The sequence below is a fragment of the Hemitrygon akajei genome, chromosome 8 (assembly GCF_048418815.1).
Source record: "Hemitrygon akajei chromosome 8, sHemAka1.3, whole genome shotgun sequence".
In the NCBI taxonomy this organism is placed as follows: domain Eukaryota; kingdom Metazoa; phylum Chordata; class Chondrichthyes; order Myliobatiformes; family Dasyatidae; genus Hemitrygon; species Hemitrygon akajei.
The window spans coordinates 42,727,773-42,749,251 of record NC_133131.1 but is presented as its reverse complement, the minus strand read 5'-3'; the positions used below and the strand labels follow the sequence as shown (position 1 = coordinate 42,749,251).

Genomic DNA, 21,479 nt, shown 5'->3' with positions numbered 1-21,479 from the left:
TTGTCACCAACACGTGTCTGGAAATTTGTTGTGCTGTTGCAGTACAGCGGAAGGCTTAAAAAATATTAGAAGTGACAATACAAAATAAATAATGCAAAAGAGGAAATAGTGAGGTAATGTTCATGGACCATTCAAAGATCTGATGGAGCTGGCCCTGAAATGTTGAAAGTGGTCTTCAGGCTCCCATACCTCCTCCCCAGTGATAGGAACAAGAAGAGGGCTTGTCCAAGGTGGTGACATTCCTAATGATGGATGCAGGCTTCTTGAGACACCACCTTTTGAAGATGTCCTAGCTGGTGGGGGAAGTAGTTCCTGTGATGGAGTTTGCTGAATCTCATTCAATCCTGAGCATCCGAGCCTCCAAAAACAGGCGGAGATGCATCTTGTCAGAGTGCTCTCCACCTTTTACATCAACTGTCAACTGACCCTAGCTACCCTTCACTATCTTCCTCAAAAGGCCCATTCTTTGAACAAGGACAAGTATGAGACTTTGAAAGGAATCACATAATACCTGAATTGATATTCCTTCGACCCTGCCTCCCCCACCTTCTTCCCATCAACTGCTGTCAGAGTGTCTCGCACCTGTAATCCAACCCACCTATCCAGCACGGTAAATGGGACACACGAGGGAGCAGGGTAGTTTCTCACTTCTAGACCAAAAGGTAAAAACAACCTGCATTTACACAACTCCTCTAACATGAAGAAATCACAAGCATTACTGCACAGGAATAAAAATCAGAAAAGGCCGACAGCTAGCCAGAAAGTCAGAGAGATTCTAATAACCTCGTAAAACGAGGGGGCTGAGTTTAGATCAGCTAATGCCAAAGCCAGTGAGGAAATCGGAAAGGACAAGTCTATTGCCCTAATGTCACTGAGTATAAAATCAGCTGGCATAAAGCAAGAGGTGAAGATATATCATTAACTAGCAATGCTAATACTTGGCAAGAGTACCCCTGGTGTCCTGCAAGCTCAGCACTCATCACAACAGAACAATACAGCACAGGAACAGTCGTGGTATCAGTCTAAACTAATTCCATCTGGGTGCCCCTCGTCTATATTTCCCCCCACCCCATTTCCTTGCCTTTTCATGTGCCTGTCTAAATGACTCATGCATAGTGGTTAGCACAACACTTTATAGTACCAATGACCCAGGTTCAATGCTCTCCGCTGCCTGTAAGGAGACTGTATGTTCTCCCATGACTGTGTGCGTTTCCTCCGGGTGCTCTGGTTTCCTCCCACTGTCCAAAGACATACCGGTTGGTAGGTTAATTGGTCATTCTAAATTGTCCCATGATTAGAATAGGATTAAATCGGGCAGCGAGGCTCGAACGTCCAGAAGGGCTTATTCCTCATTGTACGTCAATCTATCAATAAATAAAGTGTTATGAAAGGCATCTGTTGAACCTGACTTGTATCTAAAACTTAGTCATTGTTATTTTTGAAGGAGGGTCTCAGCCCAAAACGTCAACAGTTTATTCATTTCTATAGATGCTGCCTGACCTGCCGAGTTCCTCCAGCATTTCGTGTGTGTTGCTTTGGATTTCCAGCATCTGCAGACTTCATGTTTCTGACTGTTAGTTTTGAGTTCATTCCCTTTAAAAGTAACGTGATTGAACTATCCTGTTCACTTGCTGCGTTATTCCCAATGATCCCAGTGGAGTAATCCACTCTGACAGCAGTTCATGGTAAAATCAACACGGGGAGTAGATGCTGGAAAGCTCAGACAGCAGCAGGGTGGGGTGGGTAGCGTGAGGGGGGGGGGAACAACAATGGAGGAATCGCAATTTATGAGGCACAGCAATCATCAGGCAGGCCTGAACTATCAAACCAGACAAGTGTCAGAGATAATAAACCTGATTCTGTTAACATTAGAAACAATCTCCTCAACTGCAGAGAGAGGAATAACGGTAATGGTTCATATTCATGACCCTTCATTAGAATTGGACTAAATTAACCCAAAGAATTCATTCTGCTTCTCTCTCCACAGATGTCGCCTGATCAGATGAACACTTCCACTGTGTACTCCATTAACACCAACTCATCCAGAAAATGATCTCTTGATATCTTAACTAATTTAATGCATAGTCTGAGTCCCTAATCACAGCAGAAATGTTCTTATAAAGGGCAGCGTGTAGAATCCGAATTGCTACAGGCTATTCAGCACATGGAGTCCATGATGGCTCCTTGTAGAAAATCACTTCAGTCTCAAATCTCTATAGTCTGCAAGTTTTTCTCTCACAGATGCCTGGCAAGTTTTCTTTGGAACTACTACCTCAGTACAAATGCAACTCTTAAGAGACACGTAGATAGGTACATAGAACGGAGAGGCTTGAAAGGCTATGGGCTGAATGCAGGCAATTGGGACTAGCAGGGAGGATGCAAGGATGAGTTGGGCCAAAGGGCCTATTTCTGTGCTGCGTTATACCAGAGTTCAAAACACCCATTGCCAGCTCCCAAAATTTAAATTCAGTTGATAATGCAATGTTTTAAAATAACTAGCCATCAACAATAATGACTGTAGGACCACCGAGTTATTATGAAAACACAACTGATTCCCTCAAAGGAGAAAGTCTGGCCTGTTGAACCTCCCAATGTGGGACTGTGGTGCATACGGCAGAGCTACTGCCCACATCTCCAGAGACGTGGGTTCAACTCTGACCTCAGGTCCTATCCGTGCGGAGTTTCCACCAAGGGCTGTTGTTTCGCCTCAAGTCAAGAAGACATGCAGATTGGTGGATTAATTAACTGCTGTAAACTGCCTCTCATGTAGCTGGCAAAAATGTTGGGCAAATTAAAAATAGGATGAATGTAGCATTATTAAAGATGGGGGAGTGATAACAGTGGGTCGAAGGGGGTGTGTTCTGTGTTGTAGCTCTCAGTGACGGAGCGACTATTAAGTGCCCCCTGAAATGGCCAGATGCACCGTTCCCACTAGAGTGAAGGAGAGAAAGAATAAAACTGGACAGATGAGCAGAACCAGCGGGGGTATATCAGAGAGGCAGACAGGGAGACCTCAATGCAGTGTCATAGTTAACGCAACACTTCACAGTACCAGCGGCCCAGGTTCAATTCCTGCTGCTGCCTGTAAGGAGTTTGAACGCTCTCCCCATGCACCGTGCGAGTTTACTCCAGTTTCCTCCCACTGTCCAAAGACGTACTGGTTGGTAGATTAATTGGTCATTGTAAATTGTCCCGTGATTAGGCTAGGATTAAATTGAGGGATTTCTGGGTGGTACAGCTCCGAGGGCCGGAAGGGTCTAATCTGCACTGTTTTTCTATAAATAAATAAACACTGTCAGATCAAATGATATGAGAGGATACCCTCCACTATATTGTACACTGTATGGAACAGCCTTTGAACTGATCTGGCAGTTGACAACTGTGAGGCATTGACATCCACTACTCCAGTCTGAACTCCGTGGCCTAGCACATGCCCCACTCAAGCTTCATTATCCAGCAAGGATTGTCCACCTTGCAGGACAAATCCTGAAGGACATGTGAAAACCGCTTCAGACACACAAAATTAAGGTGCTGGCCTAACGAAACTGCAGCACAAAACAACATGGGAGTTAAACAGCACTTGTTCACTCCCGCTTCATAAGTGCCATTGCAAAGAAAGTGCCACACTGCCTCTACTTTTTTTTTTAGAAGTTTCTGAAGATTCTGCATGTCATCTAAAACTTGGACAAACGTCTATAGATGTGTGGTGGAGAGCTTACTGATTGGTTGACACGTGCAAGTACATTGATACAGCCTGGCATAGAAACACCAACATCCTTGAATGGAAAATTCTGCAAAACGTAGTAGTTATGGGTTAGTCCACTGCGAGTAATGTCCTCCCCACCATTGGGCACATCTACACAAGTGCTGCCACAGGAAACCAGCATCCATGATCAGGGACCTCCGCCACCCAGGTCATGCTCTCTTCCTGTTGCTGCCATCAGGAAGAAGGTACAGGAGCCTCAGGACTCACACCACCAGGTTCAGGAACAGTTATTACCCTTCAATCATTAGGCTCCAGAACCAAAGGGGATAACTTCGCTCACCCCATCACTGAACTGTCCCCACACACGAGGAAATCTGCAGATGCTGGAAATTCAAACAGCACACACAAAATGCTGGTGGGACGCAGCAGGCCAGGCAGCATCTATAGGGAGAAGCACTGTCGACATTCCAGGCCGAGACCCTTCTCGAAGGCCCGAAATGTTGACAGTGCTTCTCCCTATAGATGCTGCCTGGCCTGCTGCATTCCACCAGCATTTTGTGTGTGTTGACTGAACTGTCCCCACAACATATGGACACATCATCTCATATTGTCACTTGCTTATTTATTATAATTATTTCTTTTTTTCTTGTGTATTTGCACAGTTTGTTGTCTTTTGCAGACTGGTTGTCCACCCTTTTGGGCGCGATTTTTCATTGATTCTATTATGGTTATTGGATGTGTTGAGTATGGCTGTAAGAAAATGAATCTCAGGTTGTATATGGTGACGTGCTCTTTGATAACAAGTTCACTTTGAACTCTGCATTTCAGATACTTATCTCAGCTATTCTGACAGCACATCTGTACCAATGAAGAGGGCAAGGACAAGGCAGCGAAAAAAAAACATCGACACCTGTAGATTCCTCTCCAAGCTGTACACCAGCCTCACTGCCAGTTTTTCCATTGTCAATCCCAGAACTCGCTCCTCAACAGTACTCTGGGGGCGCCTTTACTAGAAGGGGCACAGCAACTGAAGGCAACAGCTCACTAAATCTTCTCAAAGTCTTTCAGGGAAGAGCAACAAATTGCTGGCTTTGCCAGTGGCACCAGGCCTGACCCTCATCCCCATAAAGTGAACAAGCCTTAAAACAGCAGAAAGCGTTTTAAAAGACCCAGTTTGGGATGAAAGAGGAGCTATTCATTGTTTGCAGCAAAAATCCTTCTGTGGATGTGTGGTGGAGAGTATATTGGCTGCATCACAGCCTGGGGTGGAGCAGACAGACATACTTTATTGATCCTGAGGGAAATTGGGTTTCGTTACAGCCACACCAACCAAGAATAGTGTAGAAATATAGCAATGTAAAACCATGAATAATTAAATAATAATAAGTAAATTATGCCAAGTGGAAATAAGTCCAGGACCAGCCTATTGGCTCAGGGTGTCTGACACTCCGAGGGAGGAGTTGTAAAGTTTGATGGCCAAAGGTAGGAATGACTTCCTATGACGCTCAGTGTTGCATCTCAGGGTGTCTGACACTCCGAGGGAGGAGTTGTAAAGTTTGATGGCCACAGGTAGGAATGACTTCCTATGACGCTCAGTGTTACATCTCGGTGGAATGAGTCTCTGGCTGAATGTACTCCTGTGCCTAACCAGTACATTATGGAGTGGATGGGAGACGTTGTCCAAGATAGCATGCAACTTGGACAGCACCAATGCCTTTGAACTGAAAATCCTATGAAAAGTAGTGGATACAGGCCAATACATCACGGGTAAAGCCCTCCCAACCATTGAGCACCTCTACATAAATGTTGTCATGGGAAAGCAGCATCCATTGTCAGAGATCCCCACCACCCAGGCCTTCCTCTTTTCTCGCTGCTGCCATCAGGTAGAAGGTACGAGAGCCTCAGGACTTGCACCACCAGGTTCAAGAACAGCCAATCCCCCCTCAGCCATCAAGCTCTTGAACAAAAGGGAATAACTACCCCTACCCAAACCATAACCCTACCTCTGACCGCCAGAGAAAGCAGGATCTCCCAATGGCCACACATTTTAATTCCACGTCCCATTCCCATTCTGATATGTCTACCCATGGCCTCCTCTACTGTCAAGATGAAGCCACACTCAGGTTAGAGGAACACCTTATATTCCATCTGGGTGGCCTCCAACCTGATGGCATGAACACTGATTTCTCTAACTTCTGTTAATGCCCCTCTTCCCCTTCTTACCCCATCCTTGATTTATTTATTTCCCCCCTCCCCTTTTTTTCCCTCTCTCTGCCCATCACTCTTTGCCTGTTCTCCAACTCCCTCTGGTGCTCCCCTCCCCCTTTCTTTCTCCCTAGGCCTCCCGTCCCATGATCCTTTCCCTTCTCCAGCTCTGTATCCCTTTTGCCAATCAACTTTCCAGCTCTTAGCTTCACCCCACTCCCTCCTGTCTTCTCCTATCATTTCGAATCTCCCTCTCCCCCTCCCACTTTCAAATCTCTTAGTATCTTTTCTTTCAGTTAATCCTGACGAAGGGTCTCAGCCTGAAACATCGACAGTGCTTCTCCCTATAGATGCTGCCTGGCCCACTGCGTTCCACCAGCATTTTGTGTGTGTTGCTTGAATTTCTAGCACCTGCAGATTTCCTCGTGTTTGCGTAACTACACTCAACTTCACTTGCCCAATCGTTGAAATGTTCCCACAACCAATGAACTCATTTCTGGGATTCACCATCTTATTTATTCTACTGAGATACAGCGTGGAAAAGGCCCTTCCAGTCACATCGGCCAGCAATCCCTGATTTAACGCTTGCCTATTCAGGGGGCAATTTACAATGACCAGTTACCCTACCTGTGGGAGGAAATCGGAGCACCCAGAGGAAACCCACCTGGTCATGGGGAGAAAGTACAAACTCCTTACAGGCAGCAGCGAGAATTGACCCCGGGTCTCCCAGACCATAAAGCGTTGTGCTAACCACTACACCCAAGTTACGTTTGCGTTTGCACAGTTTGCTGTCTCTGGTTGATCTTTCACTGATCCTGTTATAGTTACAATGCTGAGGATTTAATTGAGTATGCCCACAAGAAAATGAATCTCAGGGTTGTATATAGTTACATGTACTATATGTACTTTGATAATAAAATTTACTTTGAGCTTTCGAAATTCCTCACACAAGGAAGGACCAAGAAGCTGCCGTCGTTTCCGGTACACGCTCTTTGTGCTGAAAATGTATGCGTGAATGATATTAGGAAGGTAGGGGGAGAAGACACTGCAGAGTGCTGCTCTTGTAGTTGCGGAGCTGTGCAGAACACAGTGGGTCTGAGACAAGCTGCAGGCTTCATACTGGGTCCTTTTATCTCAATGCCTCGGGTCCCTCTATATTTATGTGACTAGGGTAGAAAATTCGCAATCCTAATTCCAGGACCCTTGTGTCCATGGCGACTGTGATCCATCTCCTAGGAAACTAATCTTGTGGTATTTGAACAATGTAACTGTGGTGTTTAATCTCTCAGAGTCTGATCTTTTTATCTGCACAGTTTATTCCATCATTACACCACCCAGAACGGCAAAGCACAAACGTGCTGTTGATTCATAAACAAATACAAATAAATGAAGTGGCTGCCAACAGGAGGGAGACCTGCCACCTGTAAATATAGTCGAGACGTGTCTTCACCAGGATATCCTACGTTATATACGTACTAGGGTGCAGAAGTACTAGATTGGAAAAGGCCAGCTGCTGCACTAACCTGGTCTGTCCTTGCGGGGTATTAAACAACCTTTCCTGCATCTCCTTGGCAACTAAATGCTATCTAGCAGTGTGGGAGCAAGTGAGGTTGGTTTATCTGAGGTCAGGGAGAAAAGATGTGGAGCAGAGCCAACGGCATTAGCAGTAGGACTTGCTGCCTCAGACAGTTGTGAAGGAGAGGCGGGAAGTTTCATTTCAAATCACCACTTGGTCATATCCCCAGGTGTTGTACGTGGGACATTTCACGAAAGCCCTTTGACCCCATCATTCCAGAGGCCATTGGAGCATCCTTATTCAAATGTGGCTGTCCAGAAACTGAATCACCTGCTATATTATAGTATGTAAGGCTTTACCTTAACCAGTCCCAGAACTGACTGGGTGCATCATCAATGCCAAAACATTTCTCAAGTGTTCTTCCTGCAATATTGCATTTCACTTCCAATAAACTTTCTGTGGGAGTGGAGCTGCCCCTCAAAGTCCAACCCTACGTCCCCATTGTGAGAGTGGAAACGGGCAAGGCCAGCCAATAGGGCTCTGGTGAAGCTGTATAAATCAATTCCCTGTATAGTGGATACAAAGGATTGTAGAAGCCTTGATGAACTCCAAACATACCATCGATCTCAGAGGAGGATGGAGACAGGAGGTCATCGATGGTCTATGCTCCACTGGGAGCCAAGGGACCAAGTAAGCAAATAAGGAAGTGGAGCTAATCAAGGGATTTATTGCGTACAGTTCTGGTTGCCCCACTACAAGGAGGATGTTGAGGCTTTGGAGAGGGTGCTGAAGAGGTTTACCAGGATACTGTCTGGTTTAGAGGGCATGTGCTGTCATGAGGCTGGATAAACTTGTGTTGTTTTTTCTGAAGTGATGGAGGCTGAGGGGAGATCTGATAGAGGTTTATAAGATTATGAGAGGCACAGATAGAGTAGACAAGGAGTATCAGTTTCCCCGGGTATGAAATGTCTAATACCAGAGGATGTACATTGCAGGTGAGAGGAAGTAGGCTCAGAGGGGATGTGAGGGTTAAGATTTTTTTAACTCAGAGAGTGATGCAAGCCTGGAATGTGCTGACTAGTATGGTGGTAGAGACTAAGGTATTACAGGCTTTTAAGAAATGTTGGATGTAAGGAAGATGGAGAGATGTGGACTTTGTGTAGGTAGGAGGGATTGGTGTATGGGTGTTTTTGATTTGCTCTTTAGCTGGTCCAGAACAACATCGTGGGCCGAATGGCCTGTTCCTCCACTGGACTGTTTTATGTTCCCAGTTCTAATAGGAGATTGTTTAACCTACACCTCACGTGCTCTGGAATGAAGATCACTCCAACTTCAGCCATCAAACTGCAGTATGGAGACGAAGCTTGCACATGCACATAATGGCAGATCAAGTCCCAAAGTCAGCCATTAAATGACAAGATTAGGTGCACACCTGACATTCACAAAGGCTCTCTACCAGCCTGCCCCTACTGCACACTTCCCCTTCCAGCAATAAAGATCCACCTCAGAAACTGTGGACCACCTACGTATCGCAGTAAAGGTCAACATTGATTTACCATTACCGTCAATATGCCAGCACAGGCTTTGGGTGTGTTTGAAGATAAAAATCTGGAACTATTCTCATGGTTGACCACCACCACCCTCCCCCAACATTTCTGTATACTTTTGATACAAGAGGGACCTTAAAGACACCTCCAACACATGGCAGCAAACTCTTCCAAATCCACTCAAAAGGTAGTTAAGATCAGCATTCTCCTGAGACCAAGAGCCCCAGCATCAGGGCTTCAGTTACAGTCCATCAGCTCCGACGAACAGAGCATATTGTTTGCATGCTCTACACTGAATTCACTGTGATAAGATTTAACCAAGAGGGCAGAGGAAACAACAAGAATGATTGCTAATCCACCTTGGGAAAATGTAACATTCCCGAGGAGTTAATCAAAAAGAAAGACCAAATCCATCTTAATATTTGCTCCACAATCTCACATTTCCCCAATCCCAAAACTCACTTTACCGCCAGATGCAATCAGGTGGTTTCGTAAGGCTGATGGTTCATGACGTTGGGATTACAACAAGAATCCCTCCCAAACTAGCCCAATTCCTGCAAGTCACGTTTAAAAAAAAGAGGATCGAGTCTTCCCATCCCTTCAGCCTTACCCAGATTTTCTCTAAGGGGCAGGAAAGGGGAAAATAATATCTTCATCAATTACTTCCTGTGCCGAAAGGAGTACATTTTCAGTATATTCTCTCTCAGCATACTAACGGGAGGGCTTACCCATTAAAGTGAGTTTGAACAGGTTTAAGCAGCTCAGCGTGGTCCACTGAAGTTGATAGGCAGACCTCCTCCCATCATTTCACACTTAATAAAACTGGGACTATTTTATCAGAACTAAAACCTGAACGAGACTCACTCACCAATGCCTTGTCAAGTGTTCACCAGCACTGTGACGTGGCATTAAACAAAATAAAATAAGTTCCTCCCAAAATCCTCCAGAGGCAGTTTTCTTCTTCTATATCTGGTATAATCCTGGTGAAAGTCACATGAAGGGAGGGCAGTGTGACCCAGGGACCATGCTGTGCAGGGTAACCAGATCGAACCAACCGGGAGAAATGTTTTTATAACTAGGCTGCTTCAGACTCATGGAGGAGGTGCACCGGCTAGTGAAAGGAGTATTAGGGAGTTGGTAGACAGCATTCTGAGAAAAAAATGCTGTTAGGCATGGGGAAGAGGAATTAAAGTGATGCGAGAGAAAAAAGTTGAGAATTGTGAAATGTGTATTTCAGCAAGTGCAAGCATTGGGAGCGACGTTTTGTGCCAAGTCCACAAAAAGGATCCAGCTGTACTGTGTTGGGTTATACATTGCACTTATCGTCGAAAGAGAAATGAAGAGCACTGTACTACATCTTGATATACAGTTCCAGGAGCTTGAGGAGATTTGGTTTGTCACCGAAAACACTCGAAAATTTCTACAGAGTACCATGGAGAGCATTCTCACAAACTGCATCACTGTCCGGTACCGTGGGCTACTGCTTCGGATCGGAATAAGCTACAGACAGTTGTAAGCTTAGCTCCATCTTGGGCACTAACCTCCATAGTATCCAAGATATCTTCAAGGAGTGATGCCTCAAAAAGGCAGTGTCCATCATTAAGGACCCCCGTCACCCAGGACACGTCCTCTTCTCATTGTTACTGTCAGGGAGGAGGTACAGAAGCCTGAAGGCACACACCCAGTGATTCAGGAATAGCTTCTTCCCCTCTGCCATCTGATTTCTGAATGAACATTGAACCCATAAACACTACCTATGTTTTAATTTCTATTTTTGCACTATTTAATATACATCTATACATTTTTATACATATGTGTATACACACACACACACACACACACACACACACACACACACACACACACACACACACACACACACACACACACACACACACACACACACACACACACACACACACACACACACACACACACACACACACACACACACACAGAGTAATCCAGTTTTTTTCTTTATGATCAAATATTGCATTTTCTGCTGCTGTAAAGTTAACAAATTTCACAACACATGCCGGTGATAATAAACCTGATTCACCTTCCCTTTCCTCCTGCAATTATAATCATCCAAACTCGTCTATACCTCCAAGAGGCCCAAGGTTTTAGAAACACTGCATTTTGGAGCAACCACCCAACCAGTCCTAACTTCCTACACTTGGCCAATATTCCTCCAAAGCCTGCCCCTCCATGTACCCATCCAAGTGCTTCTTAAATGTTTCCACCTCAACCACTCCAGGTACACACCAACCTCCATATGAAAAAGTTGCTCGCAAGGTCCTTTGTAAATCTTTCCCATCTCAATCTAAATCTATGCTCCCTCGTTTTGGACTGCCCTGCCTTGGAGAAAATGCTATAACCATCCACTTTATCTATCCCTCTCACAAATTTTTAAAAAAAATCTACAAGGTTATCCCTTGGAATGTAGGAAAAAGATCTAGCCTGGCCAGGCTTACAACAACCACATACGTTTTTATGCACCCTTTCCAGTTTATTTACATTTTTCCTTCAACAGGGTGAGCAAAACTGTATGCAATACTCCAAACTGCAATACAATGCCCCAGCCCCTGTACTCGAGATGCCAGCAAGCTAAATACCTTGGTCACCAGCCTGTCTGTATGCGACACCCCCTTCAAGGGCCTATGCACCATGTACTCCAAAGTCCCTGCTCCATTACACTGCCTAGTGCAAGTCCTATGCTTGTTGTCTTTTCAAACTGGCTCACCATTTTGCCAACTTCAACTACAACCAGCTGCCTCTGAAACTGAACCAAACTTCCCCTGGAGTCCTCTGTAGGTCCAATACTAAAAATCACATCCTCCTCTAGTCCCTTCCCTTTTACCCTCTCCAAACTGGTCCCAACTGGCAGATGCTCCCACTAAATCATTAACCAGTCTTCCAGTTTGACTGACGTTGGTACATTGCCACTCGAATACTGCTTCTGTCTTCTTCAAATCAGTCAGTACTACCTCAATACTCAAACTGCCACTTCACGTCCAACCCTACTTTCCTCTTGTTTGACAACATGCCCCTACCAAATCTTCAATTTCCTCCAATTATATTTCATGCCCTGTTTTAAACTCACGCTCCAGTTTCCAAAGGTGCGCTACAAATGCAAATTATATCCCAAGTGAGCATGGCAAAAGTATTGTCTCCCGCTGTACTCCATCTGCACCATGTTCTCCAATATAGTATCTCTACAGATGTATCTCCTCACCGCAGATAGGGTTTTAAAAATGGTGAAGTGCAGTCCCTTCTATTCACTGCCACTGTGATTATTGCTGTTTAGGCCCCCCCCCCCCCCCCGCGGTACTAGTGCTGGGGAAGTGTTGCAGGAGCTCTATCGAGCAATCTGCAACCTCGAAGCCACACACCCCGATGGAGTCTTCATTGCAGCTGGTGACTTTAATCATGCCAACTTAAAAACAATCCTGCCAAACTTCTACCAGCATGTCAACTTTGCGACCAGAGCAGAGAATATATTAGATCTGGTCTATGCCAACATTTGTACAGCCTAGAAGACTACCACCTCCCCCGCACCACCCTCACCTCAGATACTCAGACCATACAGCCATTTGCTAATCCATGCATACAGACCACCGGTAAAACAAGTCAAACCAGTTCACAGGGAGATCAGGACCAAGCCTGAAGGTGCCAGCTCAATGCTGCGGGTCACATTCAGGGAGACAGCTATCTACAAACATCACATCAACATTGATCAATATGTGGGATCTGTATACATTGAGGACATTATCGTGATTAAGCACTACACTGCCAGGGTAAACCAGAAACCATGGATGACTCAGAGATTTATGGTCTGCTTAGGGATCAGGGTGCTGCCTTCAGATCGGCGGACAAGGCCAACTCTTAAGGTCAGCAAGAGCCGCGCTCTCCCATCCCATCAGGACGGCAAAGCACGAGTATACACAGAAAATCCACAGACATCTTTGTGACACCAGGGACGCGTGGGACATGTAGAACGGTATACACATCATAACCAGTTACAAGTCCACTCTGAGTTTCAGTAACTGTGATGTGTCCCTCCCAGATAGGCTGAATGCTTTCTCTGCATGACTTGACCAAACGTGACATCAAGGGAAGCCCCCCTCTCCCTGAGAAGCAAGCAGCCTATCTGGCCACAGCTGAGGTGAGGACGATCCCCTCCAGTGTAAACCAACGGAGAACTGCAGAGGTAAACAACATACCTGGTCAGGTACTGAGGGACTGTGCGGTCCAGCTAACGGAAGTCTTCGCGGACGTCTCTGAAACAGCACATTGTGCCTGAAGGCTTCAAGGCAGCCACCATCATTGTCCAAGAGAACAACGGTAACTGGCCTAAACAATTACCACCCAGCAGCACTGATTTCGACAATCATGAAGTGCTCTGGGCAGCTGGTAATGGATTGTATAAAATCCCACCTTCCAGCTACACTGGGCCCTTTTCAGTTTGCCTACTGCTCAGACCAGTCCACTGATGATGCCAAAGCCTCAGTCCTCCACTCTGCCTTGTCCCACCAAGCAAATAATACCTTATACACCATGATGTTGCTTATTTGTTTTAGCTCAGCATTTGACACAATCATCCCTCAGAGGCCGGTGGGTAAATTCTCCTCCGTGGGACTCAACACCCCTCTCTGTAACTGGATCTTGGACTTCTTGACAGAAAGACCCCAATCAGAGTTTGCAGCAACATCTCAAACTCCATCACGCTGAGCACTGGTGGCACCCGCCTGCCCGGGGCTGCGTGCTCAAGTCGCTGCTGACTCACAACTGCACAGTCAGATTCAGCTCAAAGCACATCACCAGGTTTGTTGATGATAGTACAGTGGTGACAATGACGTCGGCATACAGAGAGGAGGTGGAGAGGCTTGTCGGTTGGTGCAAAAGCAACAATTCGAGTCTCAACGTGGACAAGACAAAGAGAGATGATTGTGGACTTCACGAAGCCACACAGACTGACCACTCTCTATTGCAGACGGAGAGAGTGAAGAGCAAAAAATTCCTTGATATGCACATAACAGTCTAACCTGGACCCACAACACCTTCTCACTAGTCAAGAAGGCACAGCAGTGTCTACACTTTCTGAAGGGACTGAGGCATGCAAGGCACTTAAACAACTTTCTACAGGAGCACCATCGAGAGTAACCTGTTTGGCTGCATCATTGTGTGGTATGGAAGCTGCAAGGCAGCAGACTACAAGTCCCCACAGAGGATAGTAAAAACTGCTGAGCAGATCATCGATGTCTCCCTCAGCCCTATTTGTGGCATTTACCAGAAGCGTTTTATAACAAGGACACAAAGCAATGGTGAGGATCCCTACCACCCATCCCACAATCTCTTTGACCCACTACCATCAGGAAGGAAGTACAGGAGCATCAGGACTTGAACTGCCAGACTGGGTTACAGCTTCTTCCCTCAGGCTGTGAGACTAATGAATACCCTGCCACCACCAAGGTCTCGTCACTAGGACAGCGAGCTGTTTACTGCTTATCTGTGCTGCACTTTGCTCCAGGCATTTTGAATTATATTTTATTAACTTATTTATAGTATAATATTTTAGCTTCATGAGCTGTGTGGGTGAACCGTGGTCTGGAGGAATGTTGTTTCGTTTAGTCATACATAGTCAGATGACAATAAACTTGAAATGTTGTATGAAGCACGCAAACCATCACTGTTTTGTTCAGAAGTACTGGCAAATCTTTTTTGAAGTCTTCTTCATTTCTGAAAGTTTTCACGAAGTGACTGAACACAAGCCAAGTCTTGTTTGTTTTATCAGAGTGTGTTCGCTTCAAGGAGCCTGGACAGTTTCATTGCTTCATTTAATAAAAAGTTTTTCACACAACAGACTCATTGGCTACTGTTGGTTGCTTGGAGCTGGTATAAATCCATATTTCAGATACTCCACACTACACTATCTACACTTCTTTGTTTCTGCCATTTTCGTTATGGATTAACGATCGCGGTCAATTGTCTGTTGTTTAAGTCCAACCTCAAGCAATGTGATCAATAAAGGGGAAAGTTATGACATCGTCATTGCTCAGGCAAAACCTGACTCTGGGCCTGAAGGTACATAAAGTGGGGCAGTGATATCTCAGTTGGGTCATACGCTGCAGAAACGCAATCAAGAGCATTCGGAAGGGCAGATTCTGAACTTTACCCCATTAAATGCCCTTACCCTAATTAACAGGGATTGCGTCACTGCATGATTAGAGTATGGGAATCGGACTAACAGGGTGCTACAGTAGGGAGTGGCAATAATGTGTGAGCCAGGCTGAGAAATAACACAAGTGTCACATTGCTTTTCAACAACTATAACGCACTTTGACCAAAGTCCAAGAGAATGGTGGGTTAGCAAGAAATGAGATGATTATGTGATCATTGCGATCAACTATGAGGCAGGGGATCAAATGCTTAATTTAAGAAATTAGTTACTTATTATAAGCCTGTAATCCCTCAGCTCCCCCTTTCCATGACTGTACACCCCTCACCACCTCCTTTACCTTTATCACTCCCTTAGAAATTCCCACTGCCCCCACTGTATTAGGCAAACCAAAGCCATTTGTCCTCAGCTCCTCACGGTCTATTTTCCACATTCACCACATCATTTCTCATCCTGTCAACTATATGAGAGTGAAGATTATCTGTTGCCTTGATGACCCAATTATGAGCCTCTGCCTACATATCCACCAATACTGGGGCTGCCTATTTCTGTCTAAGTCCACTTCTGGCACAGCTCATGTGCAGATGAAACCCTAACCCATATTTTTGTTACATCTAAATCTGGACGATTCCAATATGCTCCCGACTGGCCACCCGTGTTCTACCTCCATTAACTTGAGCTCAAAGTCACTGTCAGGTGCACGTGCATATCTATACAGGTGCAATGAAGAATTTCCTTGTGGCAGCACGTATCATCTGAAGCACAACATTCACAAGAACAACAGAAATTATGCAAAATCATATGAAAAGGAACACAATCAGAACAAAAAGCTAAATCCATTGTGGTGTAAAGTGGTCACAGTGCAGGGAAAATGAGGTCGCAATTAGGGTTGTGCATGAATCACATGGTTGAAGCTGTCTCAACTCTGCTCTATGGTTTCACCCTCAAATTTAGATACCTCATTTGGCCTTATAACCCTTTAAGATATCTATGGCTCTCCGAACTGCAGCATCTACAAGTGCATCTGCCTTCAAATGGCCAGGTCTTATGCTGTGGAGTTCCTTCCCTGAGCCTCTCCTTTCCTTCTCATTTAGTCTTAAAATATGTTTCTTTGACAGCCTGCAAGTTTGCAACATTTTTCTGCCTGTGAGAACCATCTCAGGGTATTTAGCTTGTTGACAGTGATGTAAAAATAGAAGCTGCTGGTTTAACAACCATAATTTTGTTGTGGTACAGCCCATAGCCACAGTTAACGTAATGCTTTACGGCTGCACGACCAGAGTTCAATTCCTGCTGTTGCCTGTAAGGAGTTTGTACGTTCTCCCCATGACAGCACAGGTTTCAAAGATACACGGTGGGTGTTAGCGAGTTGTGGGCACGCTACATTGGTGCTGAAAGCACGCCGAGACTTGTGGGTTACCTAGCACAATCCTCACCCAGTTTTGATTTAATGCAAAACGATGCAATTCCCTGCATGTTTCGCCATACACGTGACAAAGAAAGCGCTTCAAATAGGGTTCATGAGAAACGAAGAAATCTTTGTGCTACAGTAATATAGTCGGTACAATTCTTACAAATTCATTGTAAAGGTGACATCTAAATCACAGCCTGCAGAGCACCAAGGAATGCAAGGTCTTGATACCAAGAGGATTCTTGAGGTTCTCCTGCTCATTACAAATAAATAAAAAGACGACAAGCATACATTCACAACCTCGCTGACCGAAAGCACTTCACAGCCAATAAGGGCAAGCTTGAATTACAGCTACTTTTATGAGGTAGGAAATAACGCAGGTTCATCGTGCACAACATGATAACGGGCAGATAGCCAGAACTCCTTACCCAACAACACTGTGGAGAGTCTTCACCACGCAGACTGCAGCAGTTCAGTGAGGCTCCTCACCATCACCTTCTCAGGAGCAATTATAAACGGGCAATTTTTGCTGGTATTGCTATTGATGGCCACATCCTGTGAATAAATAGACAAACATGTTTAATGCTGCTGGTCTCGATTGATGTGTCAGTTTAGCCAAAAGCAAGAGAAGTACAGTCCCAGGCAATTCTTTTACACCCGTGAGAGAGAGCAAACTGTAGCTCTGCTCAAATTCCGAACTCCCATCATCTTTCATTAGTGCTATCTGCCCAAGGAGAAAGAAAGTGAACTTACAACCCACTCCTAAGAACAAGTGCAGCCAACTGTGTTGGAAGCTTTGACAAGATGTAACAGTAACACTGCATCATCTTACATATCAGGTAGCAACTGCGTCTCTGTGACAGCACTCCCGTCTCTCTCCTCGCCTCCCTCAGAAGGTTCCGAGGGTCTCAACGTGAAAACACTGGCCCATCCCTCACAGTTTCAAAAGGGCCCTTGCTCTCTGTCCAAGGTGACATCCCTTGGACGAGAAGACAGCATTTTCCAAGTAGGGAGTCTTCCAGAGTTTCCTGCTAAATATTTATCCCTCAACGAACACAATTAAATACGGATTGCCTGATCACGTTACTGCTTGGTGGGGACTCCCTCCACAAATCCACTTTCGCATTTCCCACAGAAGTTACTGGAGTTCACAGGTGCTGGCTGGCTGTGAAGTAGTTGGGTGGGGGGGGGGGAGGTGGTGACGGGAGACAGAGGGAAGCGTGTCAGTACTCTAGAGGGCCCTCACCACACAGACGGCGGCAGTTCAGTGAGGCGCCTCACTGTCACCCTCTCAGGAGCAATCACAAATGGGTACATTTTGCTGGTATTGCCACATCCTGTGCCGTGCAAGTTTCGCTCCATGCCAAATTTTCATGTCAGGGGTGACCATGGCTCTCTGCACTGGCTCAGGAAACTTCTAAGAGACTGCCTAGAGGGGAGATCAAAGAGGCCAGTGGCCCAACTATTCTCTCTGGAGAAGAACTGACTCCAGTCTCATCCTGAGGATCACTGCGAATACTGACACTTTCCTTCAACAATGTTTCAATGTGGAAACTGCCTCACTACCCAGAAAGACGCCCAACAATCCCCTAAAATCTGGATAACTCCCACCTCCCTTCCTAAATGCTGATATCATCAGTCATCCTAGAGAAAACTGCAGAAACTGCTGCTTTATTAAACACTGTTTTACAGATAACATCCAAGTCAGCAAATACAGGACACGGAAGAGCTTGTGACCTTAAGAAACCCCTTAAATTGGTTGTTTTTCAAAGGACGACAACCCTGAAATATAACACGAGAGTACAGCCAGTCAAAGGGAGAGGGAACAAACTCAACCATGGTCAGTAAAATCAAAAGCGTGGCGTATAAAAAGAAAGCAAAAGCACATTTCAGGCAATTAAATAATCAATAAATTCGTGTAATCGGGCACTCCTGCAGAGATGTTACGAATCGGGAATAAACACCGCGTAGTTCTTGGAGGCGGTGCGGGCGGGAGCGATGGTCTTATCACTTGGGATTGCTCACCAGCTGCGGAAACCGACTGCGATTGAATTTGAAAACTGACGGACTCTGGTGAATGACCGGGTACAGTGCTGCGTCCCGGCCTGCGTGCACTCATCCCCTCTCTCTCTCTCTGAGCACACCGCTGCACAGCACAGATCGGAGTTGGAAGTGCCAAGAGTCGCCAGTGGGGGAAGGGGTGCCGCGCATAAAATGTCAGATTAAATAAACCAGCGACTTCCATAAAATGCCCCCCCACCTCAGAACTCGGTTGAAATCTTGACTGACTGATCTCAAACTGCATGTTGCACCCCAAGCAAGTCACGTGTCACCGCAGGATACAATATGTATCTTTAAAATATGAAACATTGTGACAACTTGTTCTGGTTTGTTTCTGTTATTGTTACTTACACCTTTAAATTTAGACGACCCACCACAGCGCTGATCTCTTCTTTCCCAAAAACACACACACATACAAACATACAGGAGTTCCTTGTGTTTAAAAAAAATAAAAAAAAACTTCCCAACGTCCTAGTTTTTTTTCCTTTAGAGCAATCCGGATTTTTTTTTTGATTTTCTGGATTTTTTGAGAATTACAATCCGAGGTCTTTTGCTGAAGGTGTATCTTTTTGTCCTGATTGCAGAGTAGGCACGGTTTGGCAGATTTTTTTTGCTGGCTCTGCTCAGACTAGCCTTTGTTCTCTAATCCCAGTAAAGCAGCAACTCATTCGCCCCTGCTAATCCCAGCTCCAGTCCTACACACTCCTTCATTGGCTGTAATTTACATACGGATTAAGGCACACACATGTCCCATTCTTTCGCCAAATTACGGCACCTTGAAATTGACAAGAAGAGAGAAAAAGGGGGCGGGGAGACGAGAAATTGACAAGAAAGAGCGCGTGAAACCGCGCGCGTCATTTTCTTCCATTAAAACAGCCCCCATCCACCCCGCAAAGAAAACAATCGGAAATATACAGGGAGGGGGTGCGCATGGATAAACTACTCCTCAATTAGGGAGTGTTAAATTTCGGGGGCATTTATTTTTTTATATATTCTAATAAAGAACCATATTAATTTGCGTTAATGAAAAGGATGCATCAAATAACCACGCTGGTTAATCTGCAAAATGTAAAGGCGCTGCAGGGTTTTACTATGCCCTTCTCTGGGTGTAGATTACACAGAGAGAGAGAGAGACCATGTGATCTTCCCACGGGGCCCATGGAAAGAGAGAGATACGCTCACATCAAATGGCCGACTGCACTGTTACCCTGAGTCCGCAGTTCGCCATCCCGTTGAGACCGTAAGGAAAGAAAGCAAACCTTCTGCAAAAGCATAATGTGTACACTCAGCGGAAGTCCCGAATCGTCGGCAGATAAAGCGCTCCTCCGCAAACAATATCTAATACGTCTTAAAAAAAACACAAATCCAGGAGTTAACTTTTACAGCGCAGCGGCGGCGGCACAGTTCAGCGGACAGCTGACAAGTAAATTGAACTCACCTCACATCTTCAATTGGTAGCCATTCTGTTAACTCTTTGAATGCTGTGTCGGGCCACTTGCTTGAACTCAGTCACAATGCGGCTTGAAGACTTTTTATTTAATCCCAGAGGTTTATATTGTACACACTTACAAGAATGCTTCCTTCAAAACATAAATAGTCATGCCTCTCTGATCTGTTCCACCACCCAGAGGAACATTTGTGATCCTTCAATGATATCGGTTTCTAATCCAAGCCCCCCCCCCATTTCTTCATTTCTTAACGCTGAAAAAAATCTATTAATGTAAATTTTAAACAGCCTGGTGGACAAAACCCGGCCACCCCCATCCTCTGCAGTAAAAAAATTCCAAAGATTCCCTTCCCGCTGAGCAAAGACTTTATGTATTCATTTCTGGTATGTGGGCGTCCCTGGTAAGTCGAGTATTTGTTGCTTATCCGTAATTGCCCTTGAGAAGTTGGTGGTGAGCCACAGTCAACAACCACTGCAAATCCTTTTGGTGAAGGAGCTCCCACAGAGTGGCAGGGAGGGAGTCCTTGGGTGTGGGCGCTGTAACTGTTAAAGGAAATGCAACACCATTTTCCAAAGCCTGACCCCTGTGCACTCGGAGGGGAACCTGTAGGCGGTGGTGTCCTTGGTGGCAGCAGAGGTAATGGACAGAGCCGCCCCGGTCCGTCACTGCTCTGTGTTCTGTCGACCGTCTCTGTTGCAGCCGCTGTGCCCAGGAGGTGAAGTCATGGACGTGGTGACAATCGACTGAGCCGCGTTGTCCTGGATAGGGTCGGTCGAGGTTTGCAGCTGTCGAAGTTGCATGCATCCAGGCCAGCGGAGAGTGTCTCAGCACGTTGCTGATGGTTTGTGTGTTATCGATGGTGACAAGGTTTGGTGTACCACAGGGAAGTTGCTCAGCACGGGGCATATTCTGCCCTTATAACCACCGTATTTCAGTTTCTGGTCATTCACCCCACCTCAGAATGTTGATGCTGGGGTACTCTGTGATGGAAACTCTGTTTGAGATATACCTGACCAAACCAGAGTCACAGACCAGCCTCGCACATGATGGGGGGCTGCAAAGCAAAGCTGACTGGCTGCATCACAGAGAGTGGTGTGGACAGCCCAGCGTTGTGAACTTCCCATGATTCAGGACATTTACAAAGACAGCTGTGAAAAAAGGGCCCGAACGATCACTGAGGACTTGAGTCACCCCAACCACAATCTATTCCAGCTACCACCATCTGGGAAATGGTACGGCAGCTTAAAAGCCAGGACCAACAGGCTCCGGGACAGTTTCTTCCACCAGGCCGTCATGTTGGTTTGAGTGTACATTGACTGTTCTGTTTATTATAAATTACTATGATTGGACATGGAACATTTAGATGGAGACGTAATGTAATGATTTTTACTCCTCGTGTATGTGAAG

The 21,479-nt window shown here is 45.6% G+C and overlaps 1 protein-coding gene across 7 annotated transcripts in view; it reads right to left on the bottom strand.

Annotated features, from left to right (window-relative positions):
• The window catches only part of gtf2ird1 (GTF2I repeat domain containing 1), a 206,451-nt gene extending 186,046 nt beyond the window's left edge, over window positions 1-20,405 (bottom strand). For 2 of the 7 annotated variants that reach the window (XM_073053716.1, XM_073053722.1), the window contains exons 1-2: window positions 20,063-20,404; window positions 16,992-17,118 (exon numbers count right to left, since the gene is read on the bottom strand). The gene's annotated coding sequence lies outside the window, so the exon portion shown is untranslated. Of the gene's footprint in view, window positions 1-16,991; window positions 17,119-18,588; window positions 18,692-18,975; window positions 19,371-19,883; window positions 20,031-20,062 lie in introns of those variants that run through there. The other 5 variants (XM_073053720.1, XM_073053721.1, XM_073053718.1 and 2 more) reach the window with 5 other exon arrangements.
• Window positions 20,406-21,479: the final 1,074 nt, after the last annotated feature.